Source organism: Phascolarctos cinereus, unplaced genomic scaffold, assembly GCF_003287225.1.
Source record: "Phascolarctos cinereus isolate Bilbo 61053 unplaced genomic scaffold, phaCin_HiC Scaffold_9;HRSCAF=440, whole genome shotgun sequence".
In the NCBI taxonomy this organism is placed as follows: domain Eukaryota; kingdom Metazoa; phylum Chordata; class Mammalia; order Diprotodontia; family Phascolarctidae; genus Phascolarctos; species Phascolarctos cinereus.
Window position 1 is genome coordinate 227,823,563 of NW_027556402.1, and position 12,334 is coordinate 227,835,896.

The window sequence follows — 12,334 nt, forward strand, 5'->3', positions numbered from 1 at the left end:
ACTAGCTCCCAATAATTTCTTAATTGCCAATTCAGGTAGTCTTTTCTTGGTGTTCATCCTTACCAACCTCTCTGTTACATTTGATAATGTTGACTAACCTCTACTCTTGGATTCTCTCCCCTCGCTGGGTTTTCAGGACACTACTCTCTCCAGGTTCTCCTAACTATCTGACTTTCTCAGTTTCCTTCTCTGGGTTTGTCTCCCATACCTTACCACCTGATGGCAGTTGTTTCACAAGATTATTTTCTAGGCTCTCCTTGCTTCTTCCTCTGTACTTTCTTGTTGACCTTATAAGTTTGCATGGGTTTAATTATCATCTCTATGGACATGACTCAGACCTATTTATCTGCCTCAGTCTCTCCACTGACCTTCAGTACAGTATTACCAACTGCCTATTGAGTATTTCAAGCTAGATGTCCTAGAAACATCTCAAACTAAAACAAACATATACAAAATAGAACTCATTATCTTTCCCCTAAACACCATCCTTCTACCAAACTTCCTTATTTCTGTTAAAGGTACCACCACCCTCCCAGTCCCCCAGGTTCATGTCCTCAGCATTAACAATGACTCCTCACTCTCCCTCATTTCAAAGGCAATAAGTTGCCAAATCTGGTCGTTTCTAAGCCTATATCTTATTCATCTGCACACTCTACTCATATAGACACTGCCTTAGTTCAAGCCTTCAACACTTCTCCCCTCTATTATTGAAATAGCCTTCTAAATAATCTCCCTACTCAAATCTTTCACCACCACAGTTCATCCTATACACTATTGCTAAACTAATTTTCCTTAAACACAGATTTGCCCACACAACTCCTCTATTCAACTAACTTTAGTGGCTTTCTATTGCCTCTAGGATAAAATATAAACTCCTCTGTTTGGCTTTTAAAGCCTTTCACAAGCTGGGCTGAGCCTCTCTTTCCAGTCTCATTAAACATTACTCCGTTTCTCTTACTCTACAAAATAGCCAAAACAGCCTTCCCTCTGTTCTTCACGTTCAGCACTTCACCATCTCTCTCTCTGTGCCTTTGCAGTGGCTATCCCCATACCCAGGATGCACTCCCGTCTTACCTCTGCCTTACTGAAGATATCACTTCCTTCAAGACATAACTCAAGCAGCACCTTCTGCAAAAAGCCTTTCTTGATCTTCTCAGTTGTTAGTATTCTCCCTCCATGACTTAGATGATTTTTATTTCACATATATACATATATGTACATAGATACAGATATGCATATGTATATATTCATGTGTATGTGGTCTTCCAGATAGAATGCAAGCTTGTTGTTCCATTCTTTGTATTTGTGTCCTTAGCTCCCAGTGCCTCACCCAGTTCTTAGTATACTGTAAACACCTAATCAGTACTTACTGACTGATCACTAAAGTAAGTTAAGAACTTATGTGATGCTCTACTTTGAGCACAGAAAGTGAGTTTCAAAAGCTGTCCAGACCATCAAGGGTGACATCACTTCTATATCATATCTTCATGCCAGGTTTGTGATCGGTTCCCCAAATGGGTATCAATTTCATCTTTTTGCCCCAGTAGTTTATAATCTGCTTTAATGATAATATTTCTTTTGTTCCTGCTTTCATGCATTTTTATCCAACTGCTCTCCACCATGCTTCTCCACTCTGATTCCTGCACTGCCTCAAAGAAGTATATTTTCTTAATATATAATGCTACTCACTATGTTCTTTTACTTACATTCTACTTTGAATAAGGCATTTTTGACACCTAATTTGCCTTCTTGAATTAGGATGTCTAGTTCATTTTGCTTAAGCCTTTGTACAGACACATCTGAGGTCATATGTTTTATTCCTGCCTCCCCTCTTGGATTTTGCCTCTACTGATTCTGTGGGCATTTTGACTATAATTCTTCCTACATTATAGGTCCTATCTATGACATACAACTTGGTGAATATACTCAAGCACATCTTGCCTCCTTTTCTATTTGAAATCCTTTTCATTAGATCTTTTAGACTCCAGGAAAATACATTTTTATGATCCCTTGTTAGTTGTACTGTCTCCCTGACCACCAGCCAGGCATGCCTGTATTTTAATTTGGGGTTCAGAAACCCAAACTCTGTTCTTAGACACCATCTTCTTTAAAAGTTGTTGACTTCCTGAATCTGCCTTTCGTTTTTGAAGTCTTTGCCTTCAATTTGTAGAAGGACTGAAAGCACATATTTGCTGAAAGGTCTTCAGTTTCTTGCCCTAAGTTTCATCATCCTTTCCATATATTTTTGGATTCCCTCTAGTATGATAATCTTGTCCATGAGAACCACTGGATGTGGGTAGTGGTCATAGGCATTCATGGAGCAAGCAAACCTGTGATTCCTCACAATATACATGCCCAGGATAGTAATCATTAGGTTTGATAAACCTACATGAATGCTCTATCACAGCCCATTCTTGCCCCAAGAAAAGAGCAGATTTCTATATTGTGATACAAAATCAGAAAAATTCAATTCAAATACTTGCTCTGGCAATCATTACTGCCATAACCTTGGACAAATTACTTCTCCTCTCTGGGTCTCAGATTCCTTATCAAAAAAATAAGGGGTTAAGAGGCAGCATAGAAAGCAGATTTCAGAAAAACCTGGAAAGACTTACATGAACTGATTCTGAGTGAAGTGAGCAGAACCAGGAGAACATTGTACACAGCAACAGCAACATTGTGAGATGATCAACTTTGATAGATGTGGCTCTTCACAGCAATACAATGATCTAAGACAATTCTAAAAGATTCATGATGGAAAATGCTATTCACATACAGAGGAAGAATTATGGTGTCTGAATGAAGATCAAAGTACACTATTTTCACTTTTTTTGCTGCTTTTTTTTGTTTTTTATGGCTTTTCATTTTTGTTCTATTTCTTCTTTCACAACATAACTAATGTGGAAATATGTTTAACATGATTGTAAATGCATAACCTGTATCAGACTGCTTGCTCTTTGGGGGAAGGGGAAGAGGAAGGGGAGGGCAGGAGTGAGAAAAATTTAGAACTCAAAATCTTATAAAAAATAAAGACTGAAAATTATCTTTGCATGTAATCAGAAAAAAATAAAATACTATTTACAAAAAACAGAGGCAGCATGGAATAACAGCTAGAGAGTTAACCTCGGAGTTACAAAGACCTGGGCACAAGCCCTGTCTCTGACACAAACTACTTCCGTGACTGGGCAAGTCCCTTAATCTTTCAGTTCCCAAGACAACTCTTTAAGACCACAAATTATATAGCGCATGCTGATTCAAATTGGTACAGGAAGTTTCCTCACTGTAAGGTTCCCACCCACTTCTTCACTCAAAAAAACTAAGGATCTTAGACTAAATGGCATCTGAAGTCCTTTCCAGCTTTAAATCTATGGTTCAATGACCCTATTGTTTGGGATACCAATACTGCCTCAGTACTCTTCAAGAAAAAGTCACTAATCACCATTAGTTATTTCTTTTTCTTCTTCTCTTCTTCTTCTTCTTCTCTTCTTCTTCTTCTTCTTCTTCTTCTTCTTCTTCTCCTCCTCCTCCTCCTCCTCCTCCTCCTCCTCCTCCTAGATGATCTCTTTCCTAGCAGTCCCTAGAGACATCATGTCTTAAAGTAAAGCAGCTGTTTCCTCTTCAGATATTCCAGTTTCCTCTTCTTCAGTCATGGCTTAAGATCTCTTTCTTAGGTTCAAATATTCATTCTCTTTTTCTCTCCCTTATATGTGACATTTTTCTACCTTCTACATTTCTGCCCTCCTGCCTGAGATCACCATTGCTCTGTGTTTTTTCCTCCTTCATTTTCACACTGAGGTCATTCTTAAGGAATACTTCATTTTCCAGAAAACATAGAAAAGGGATTGGCATTATTTGAGCCCCTTTTCCTTCTCTTTGAGGACATTTCACATGAAATAGGGCATGGCAAAAATTCCTTCTTCTCTCCCTACTTTCTGGAAACAAGATCCTCAGTTCTTATAAGTAGCTCTTGTCATTAACTCTCCTGGAGGATTGATGTGGCAATTTCTTGGAAGGGCATGTGGCCCCAGAGTCATTACTCATATTTTCACTTTGTTAGCCTTTTTCTACCTTCACTCCCAACTTTCTTGACCATAGCCTTCCTCTCCCTCTCTGACATTTCTACTCCTTTTCCCTGAGTCTTTCTCCTACTCTTCCTTCTCCTTCAGCTTAACTCACTTTCCCTCTCCTTCTCCCTCATCCAGAGTCCTCTGTCAGCTAGAGTTCTTGTCTTCCTTCAGTTTGAATTTTTCTCCTCCTTGAGGCCTCTCACCTTCCTCCCTTGCTTCCACTCCCAACCATTTGGTGGTTTTATCGGGCAGGGTTTGGGAATTTCAAGTGAAAATGAAAGCAAAAGAAATTCTCCTTCCTCTGACCACCATCTTTGGAAGATGGGCATGTCTACTCTTCTTAAACCACACCTACCCCTTCCCATCAGGTAGACTAGTCACTGCCTCCCACAAGTGAGCATTCAAAGGAAGAAAACAATGGGGATGTCTCCAAGGCTCACCCACACCCAACCCCCTCACCAGACCATCATAACAACCTGGCTTGTAGTTTTAGCAAAGGGAAAAACCAAAATGAAGGACCTGTCTCCACATGGCTTTAATCTCGTTACTATTGAGTAGTCTAAGAGTTATTAATAAAATTAAAATCATAAAATTTTCTCTCAATTTTAGCTCAAGAACACTTAGTTAAGGGGAAGGAAGAAGAAAAGAGGATTTCTTTCACTCTGACATTTAGACAAAGGTTTATCCCTTTTGTTTCTTTAACTCTATGTACCAAAAGCTATTCACTTGGAGCTTCACGACTTCCAATCAAGGACACACACATAAAAAATAAGTTATGATCTGTTATCATTTTATATCTAGAGTAATCTAGCTTCTAAAATATTATGTAAATCAAAAATTATGAACTTAAAGAAGAGAGAAATCTTGTAATAAAAGTCTGCTGTTTTTTGCAAGAGGAAGATTGGGCAAAGAGGAAGAAATTAAACACTTCACATCCTTTCCACAGATCTACCTCCCTCCCTTCTCTCTCTATCTCTGTCTGTCTCTGTCTCTATTTCTGTCTCCTTCTCTAATTTCCAGTTCACAGCCTGCCACAGTGCTGTTGCTGCTAGATTCTCCCTTCTACAGCTTTTCCTCTGCCTCTGAATATCATTTCCCTCCAGGAGAGGTGAATTTATTCTCTCCCTCTGGATGGCAATTCCCAGAAGTCCACAGCAGTAGTCTCTAGGAGCCTTTTCTCTAGAGGATGGTTCCATCTCAAAGCCTAGTCACACTGGCCTTGTGCACTATTCCAAAACCTTCAGCAACATCAGTGTCACTTAACTCTAGAACTCTTTGCTGACCCTAAGGTCAGTGTAGGGTGCTAGGTAATCACAATTATGTTAATGTAGCTCAAGCCTCCATCCAGAAATTATTCAACAAAAATCTAGGCAGGAGCCTATCAATCAAACAGCAAACTATTAATAGAATAGAATAGTAATAAAAATAATAAGGGAAAACCAGGTAGCAGAATTATTCGGAGTCTTCTCATGCATGAAAATATGCAGTCTTCCACCACCTCCTACCCTGGTGGGGAAGAGGACATTCTGCCAGAAAATACCTGGTGCCATGTTTGAGGAAGGGCAGGGTCATGGCTACCACTCCCCTCTGGGGGCTCCTGCCATCCAGCTAGGCCTCGCTGCCATTCAGTCTCCCAGTTTCACAGGGGAGGTTCCAGAGTTCTGCTTGACATCCCCACTCTAGTCTATCCTCTCTGATTCCACAGACCTCTCCTGCCCCTCGAGGGCTTGTCTTCTGTGCCTTGGAAGAGAAAGCTTATAGTTACTCCACAAGCTGTTGCTGCCATCTGCTGGTGTTATCATTGTCTGCTGTGGCTTCACTTTTCTTGTTAGGTAGGTAAGGAGGGAAGAAGGGAAGGAGAGAAAGAGGGAAGGAAGGAAAGAAGGAAGGAAGGAAGGAAGGAAGGAAGGAAGGAAGGAAGGAAGGAAGGAAGGAAGGAAGGAAGGAAGGAAGGAAGGAAGGAAGGAAGGAAGGAAGGAAGGAAGGAAGGAAGGAAGGAAGGAAGGAAGAGGGAGGGAGGGAAGGAGGGAGGGAGGGAAGGAAGGGAGGAAGGGAGGGAGGAAGGGAGGGAGACAGGAAGAGAGACAGGAAGAGACAGGAAGAGAGACAGGAAGAGAGACAGGAAGAGAGACAGGAAGAGAGACAGAAAGAAAGAAAGAAAGAAAGAAAGAAAGAAAGAAAGAAAGAAAGAAAGAAAGAAAAAGAAAGAAAGAAAGTAAGTTCCCTTATTTTCATGCTAACTGGATTAGGAGAAGTGAATTGTCTCAGCTCCAATCATGGTCCTAGAAACTAGCAACTGGATTATGCCAAGTGTCTTGAAGCATTTATAAGGCTCAGTGACTAGAAGTGGAAGGTTGGGACTACGATCCTTTTACCTGAATACCTGCCACTGCCACAAATGTCCCTGTTGTCTTCACACCTCCATATCTTCTTCAGCACAACTCCTTCTTCTTCTTAATCTTAAATCCTTCTCCTCCATTTATTTCTCCTCCATAAACAATCTTCTCCCTAGACACAGAATCATTGAATTTCCGATTTGAAAGGGGCTTCAGTAGCCATCTAAAACAATCCATGCCGCCAAATAATCCCCACTACAACATAAGCAACCAGGGACCATACAGCCATTGCTTTTAAGATCCACCCTCCCCAACTCCTAGCCCATGATAAGGCAGAGTCCATTTAACTTGTAGGTAGTTCAGATCTTTAGGAATTATTTCCTAACATCAAACCTAAATTTGTCTCTCTGGTACTTCAATGAATTGTTCCTATTTCTGTCCCCTGGGATGATTGAAACTGAAATCAAGTCCTATTGATTCTATTTCCAAATACTTTCATATAAGTCCTGATCAAACAAGATATCTGTAAAGCACTTAGCATGGTGCCTGGCATATAGTAGGCATTTAACAAACACTCATTTCCTTCCTTTTCTACTCCATCTCCAACCATCCTAGTTCAAACTCTTACCATCTATCAATACACCATTGCAATACCTTTCTAATTTGTCTTCTGGTCTTCACTTACCTCATCTCATTCCATAACAAATTATATTTTGAGTATATATAACCTTCCCCCCAATCTTTGACTTAAATATTTTATTCACCTTTCCTGTCTATTTAATACTTCTCTACAGCAATTTCCAGACATGTCTCATCCTTTAGTAGCCAATGAACTCTCGTAGGATAAGGACTGTCTCTTTTTTTCAATTTTATATTCCCAGTTTGCAAAAAGTGACATAAAAAAGCACCAAAGATGTCAATTAATCCATCATCAAGCATTTATTAAGTGCCTACTATGTTCTGGATACTATACTAGATAGAATCTGAGAATACAAATGCAAAAATGAGACTAGTCCCTGACATATATTCTACTAGAGAGAAAGATAACATATTCAGAGATATGCACAAGAAACTCCACAGTGATGGTGTTGGGAGCAGTAATAAGGGAGAGAATCAGGAAAAGCCTGGGATATAGAATGTAAACTCCTTGAGGGCAAGATGGAGTTATCTCATTTTTAGTTTTATGCCCCAACAACTAGCACAATGCCTAGCACATGGCAGGTGCTTAATAAATGTTTGTTGAATAACTGATGGACTAGAAGTTGAGCTGAACTTTGAAGGGAGGGAGGGACTCCAAGAAGAGCATATGGATGACCAGAAAAAGAAGGCAGCTAGTCATGTGACTCATAATAGGTCCAAATTTTTCATTGCCATCCACAAAATATTAAAAGACTCAGAGCAAGGCTACTAGTATATTGGAAAGGCTTTAGGATCAGAGAGTTAGGTCCAGAAAGGACCTTAGAAGTCATTGAGTTTAATCCCTTCATATTACAGATGAGGAAACTGAAGGCTAATAAGTTAAGTGATCAAGATTATTCAACCCAAGATCACTTAGCTATTAATTGTCTGAAGAAGGTTTTGAACCCATCTTCCTGACTCCAAGTTCAGTATTCTATCTATACCATATGAATGTTCTATGGAATCGCTGTAATCATTGCCATTGCTGTTTTTAAATGGATACAAATAGTACAAAATGAGGAGGCAGAGATGTCTTTTCATCTGCACCAGTAAAGAGTAATTAGCCCCAGTCCTACTACCGCTACAAATATAGCTGGTGCTTAATAAATGTTGAATTGAATTCAGTTGAGTGAATAGCTCTGATACTACTGACAAATAGTAAAGACCCCTTGCATATTAAACATTATTAGTGGAATTCAAGATTCCCAAGGGCAGGGCAAGTCTCCCTTTGTGTTTGTATTCCCAGAGCACAGCATACTTCCTGGTTCATAAAAGGCACTTTGTAAATGTGTGTTGAAGGGCAGCTACGTGGCTCAATGGATAGAGCAACATGGCTGGAATCAGAAGACATCCTCCTGAGTTCAAATCTGACTTCAGACAATTCCTAGCTATGTGATCCTGGGCAAGTCACTTAATTCTATTTGCCTCAGTTTCCTCATCTGCAAAATGAGCTGGAGAAGGAAATGGAAAATCACTCCAGTATCTTAGCCAAGAAAACACCAAATGGAATCATGAGGAGCCAGACATAACTGAACAACAAAAATCTCATGAAAAAAAGGAGTGAACAGAAGGTGTATAAGACTTAACAAAAAACCATGCTCTGCTCTCCCTCTGCTGGCTCTCAAGAAGCACTGCACCTGGTAGCCCTGAAGAGCAACATTCCCTAAAAAGTGACTGTGTACTTGTTGAGACCTTTATTTAATTGCACCTCCCCCACTGTAATGCCCATACTATCATAACGGGAGGAGGTGGGGAAAAACCATGGAAAATGACAGAGATACCATATTGTTGTAGCAGGTACAGGAAAGATAAAAACACTAGGGATGAAGAGATAGAATCTCACCTTTCTACAAGTACATGCTATTGAAGAAAGAATGAGGTGATTGGATTGGTTATTTTTTGTTGTTTCTCTAAGGTTCATTTGTCTGTTGTTTAAGCTTTTAACCTACGTGGTCATAAAATCATAGACTCATTAAACATAAGTCAGTTCAGAAAATCATAGAGTCATAACGGACATTGCTATAGCCCTTTAAAGTTTACAACGTGGTTTATCTCATTTTAGCTTCACCACCACTCTGTGAAGCAGCTCTCAGAGTTACTTCATTTCCTTTTTTTAATCTTCATCCCTCTGGGGCTCTCAGGATCTTGGACAGTTGTCCTTATCTCCTTGATACTTCTCTCTTCCACCTAGGTTTCTGTGTCACCATTCCATCCTGACTGTCCTCCTCCCTATCAGACAATTCCTTCTCAGTCTCCTTTGCTGGATCTTCATCCAGGCCACACCCACTCACCTTCGGTGTCCCAGGGACTCCGTCCCAGGCCCTCTTCTCTTCTCTCTCTATATTATTTCTTCTCTCTATATATTATTTCACTTGATGATCTCATCAGTTCTCATGGATTCAATGATCATTTCTGTGTGAATGATTCTCAGATCTAATTATCCATCCCTAACCTCTCTGCTGACCTCCAGACTTACATCTCCAGCTGCCTATTGGCCATCGTAAAGTAGACTCCTGTAGATATCTTAAACACAAAATGTCCAAAAACTCATATCCAACTCCTCCCCCCTTCCAAACATCCCTATTACTGTGAGCAATGGTATCAAACTTGAAAATAGAAATGGGGGCCCCTAAACAATATGTAAGGATCCCTGCAGGCTGAATACTGACTTAGAAAAACTATACATTTGTGTATTTCTTTTTAATACATCAACACATTAAAATCAAATAAGAACCACATTTTAATCTGGTTCAGTCCCTGACATGGCACCAGGTATTTGACTTCTCTGCTGTAGAGGGTACCACCGTCTTCCTAGTCATCCAAGCTCACAACTCACCCAAGCTCATAACTTAGCTAAAGTACAGGTCTGAAAATGTCTCCCTCCCTATTCAATACACTCCAGTGGCTCCCTATCACCACCAGGATCAAATGTAAAATCCTCTGTTGGGCATTTTCTCTGGCTGTCTCCCATGCCTTCAATTCTCTCCCTCCTCACCTCTGTCTTCTGATTTTCCTGGCTTCCTTCAAATCTCAGCTAAAATTCCACCTTTTACAGGAAGCCTTTCCCAATTGCTCTTAATTCTAGCACCTTCCCTCTGTTGATTATCTCCCAATTATCACATATATACATGTGCACACATATATCTTGTTTGTACACATCTGTTTATTTTCTTCCCCATTAGATTGTGAGCTCAAGGGCAGAAACTGTCGTTTGCCTTTCTTTGTATCCCCCTTAGTATAGTATCTAGTACATCATAGGTGCTTAATAAATACTTGTACTTAATTAAATACTTAATGAATACTGACTAAATCTATAAGCAGCAGAGCCATAACTAGCAATTCTGCCCAGGGCAATCAACATAAAAGTGTCCTCAAATCTTTTAAAAACAAATTCAGGGCAGCTAGGTGGCGTAGTAAATACAGTGCTGGCTCTGAAGACAAATTTGAGTTCAAATCTGGCTATTGCTTCAAAATAAAATATTCTTGTTTAGCTATAAGATAACTGACATGTGTCTATAAAATCTATAAATTCCTTAAAATATTTTAATGCATAAAATAAATTGCATAAAATAAAATGTAAAATTACAAAGGAATTTTGAACAATTCATTGATCATAAACACCATTGTACCAACTATTCTCCATGTCCCAAAGGATCATGTATTTTGCCTGAGGTAATGGTCTTTTAAAGAGCATTAAAAAAAAAAGTCTTTCCCTTCTCCTCTACACTTTCACTTTCTTTAGGATTCAGCCTAAATCTCACATTTATGGAATACTTTCCTTGAACTGGGAACCCAGCTTATGGTTAATGTCTTCCTTCTACAATTGTAATGCAGAACATTATTTTACCATTTAGGTAGTAGGGCCCTTTAAGCCATGGAAAGCAAAAGTTGGTGCTTAATCTTGCCCCAGACCTCTTTCCTCCTAAATCTAAACAACAGTGAAATGTACTCTTGCATAGCTCAGCTTAGTGGGTACCTCCAACGCAAATGGATAAGAAAGCTTGCAATATAATTGCTTTAGATAATTATGTTCATACCAGAGACCAGGACACCTGGTCCAGTTTGCGTGATCTCTGACCCGTAATAATAGGGTGCTCGGGTGCTTGTGTTTGTACTTGTGCCCCAATTTCTCCCTAGTCTCAGAAACACTGTCTCTAACAACCACTCCCCAGCCCAAGGACACTGTGCCTAGCAGTTATTTGTGCATGGGCCTCAGCATGACCCTCATCTCTCTCCCTGACACAGCTACACAGAGCTGGGCTGCTCAGGCCCCAGCCCTCAGATCATGTCTCTGGAAGCCTCCCAATTCCTTAGAAAGTTCCTATGTTGTGAGAAAGCTTTCCTTTGTTGCAGAGCATTCTTTCATCAAGACAGAGGGAGAGGGGTGTCCTTGGCCAGCCCAAGGACTCTTCCTCCTGCCAGACTCCAAAGATCCATCCCCCTCCCTGTCCGGTATACTCCCTATACTTTCCCATCCATGGCCCCCAAAGACACCTGCACCTTTGGATTACCTCATCAGTGTTCCTAGCATTTCTTTCCCATATAAACCCTAGCTGGACCCCTGATCAGGGCTGCTTGATTTGGATGCACATACCCCTTGCAGCCACGCCCTAATAAATCCACATTTTAAATTATGTCTGGGTCTCCTGGTACAACACAATGTCCTAGAACAATCATTGTTCATACTACTTATTTGACAGTGTCCTCATCAATTCTTCTTATGCGTGCTTGCTGGGCACCCATGAACTCAGAGAGCAAAGGGATGCCTAATGCCTTCTCTCTCCTCTGTTATCTGTCCAATATGGTGTGAGTTCCTTGGACAAGACAAGAATTCAAGACCTGGGTCTCCATTGCTCCATTGCTGGATCTCCATGTGTCCTTTGTTCAGGAAGAACTCGAGGCTATCTGAATTAAGAGCCCATTAATCTAATTAATAGAGTTCACACACTTGGACTTGAGCTTTTAAAGAAGCCTGGGAACCTATCAGATTCAGGGAATGGATGTACACATGAAAGGAAGGGAAAAAAGAATGGAGGAAGGGGGGGAGGGAGGGAAGGAAGGAAAGAAGAAGGGAGGGGAGGGAGGAAAAGAGGGAGGGAGGGAAGGAGGGAGGGGAGAGAGGAAAAGAGGGAGGGAGGGAAGGAAGGAAGGAAAGAAGAAGGGAGGGGAGGGAGGACGAGGGGGAGGGAGGGAAGGTGGGAAGGAAGGAAAGAAGGGAGGGGAGGGAGGGAAGGAGGGGAGAAAAGAAGGAAG

General features: G+C 40.7%; 1 protein-coding gene across 9 annotated transcripts in view; it reads right to left on the reverse strand.

Annotated features, from left to right (window-relative positions):
* The window catches only part of LOC110192608 (uncharacterized), a 208,567-nt gene that overhangs the window by 194,649 nt on the left and 1,584 nt on the right, over nucleotides 1-12,334 (reverse strand). For 6 of the 9 annotated variants that reach the window (XM_078148297.1, XM_078148294.1, XM_078148292.1 and 3 more), the window contains exons 2-3: nucleotides 6,443-6,575; nucleotides 2,616-2,740 (exon numbers count right to left, since the gene is read on the reverse strand). The gene's annotated coding sequence lies outside the window, so the exon portion shown is untranslated. The remainder of the gene's footprint in view (nucleotides 1-2,615; nucleotides 2,741-6,442; nucleotides 6,576-12,334) is intronic. The other 3 variants (XM_078148299.1, XM_078148298.1, XM_078148296.1) reach the window with 1 other exon arrangement.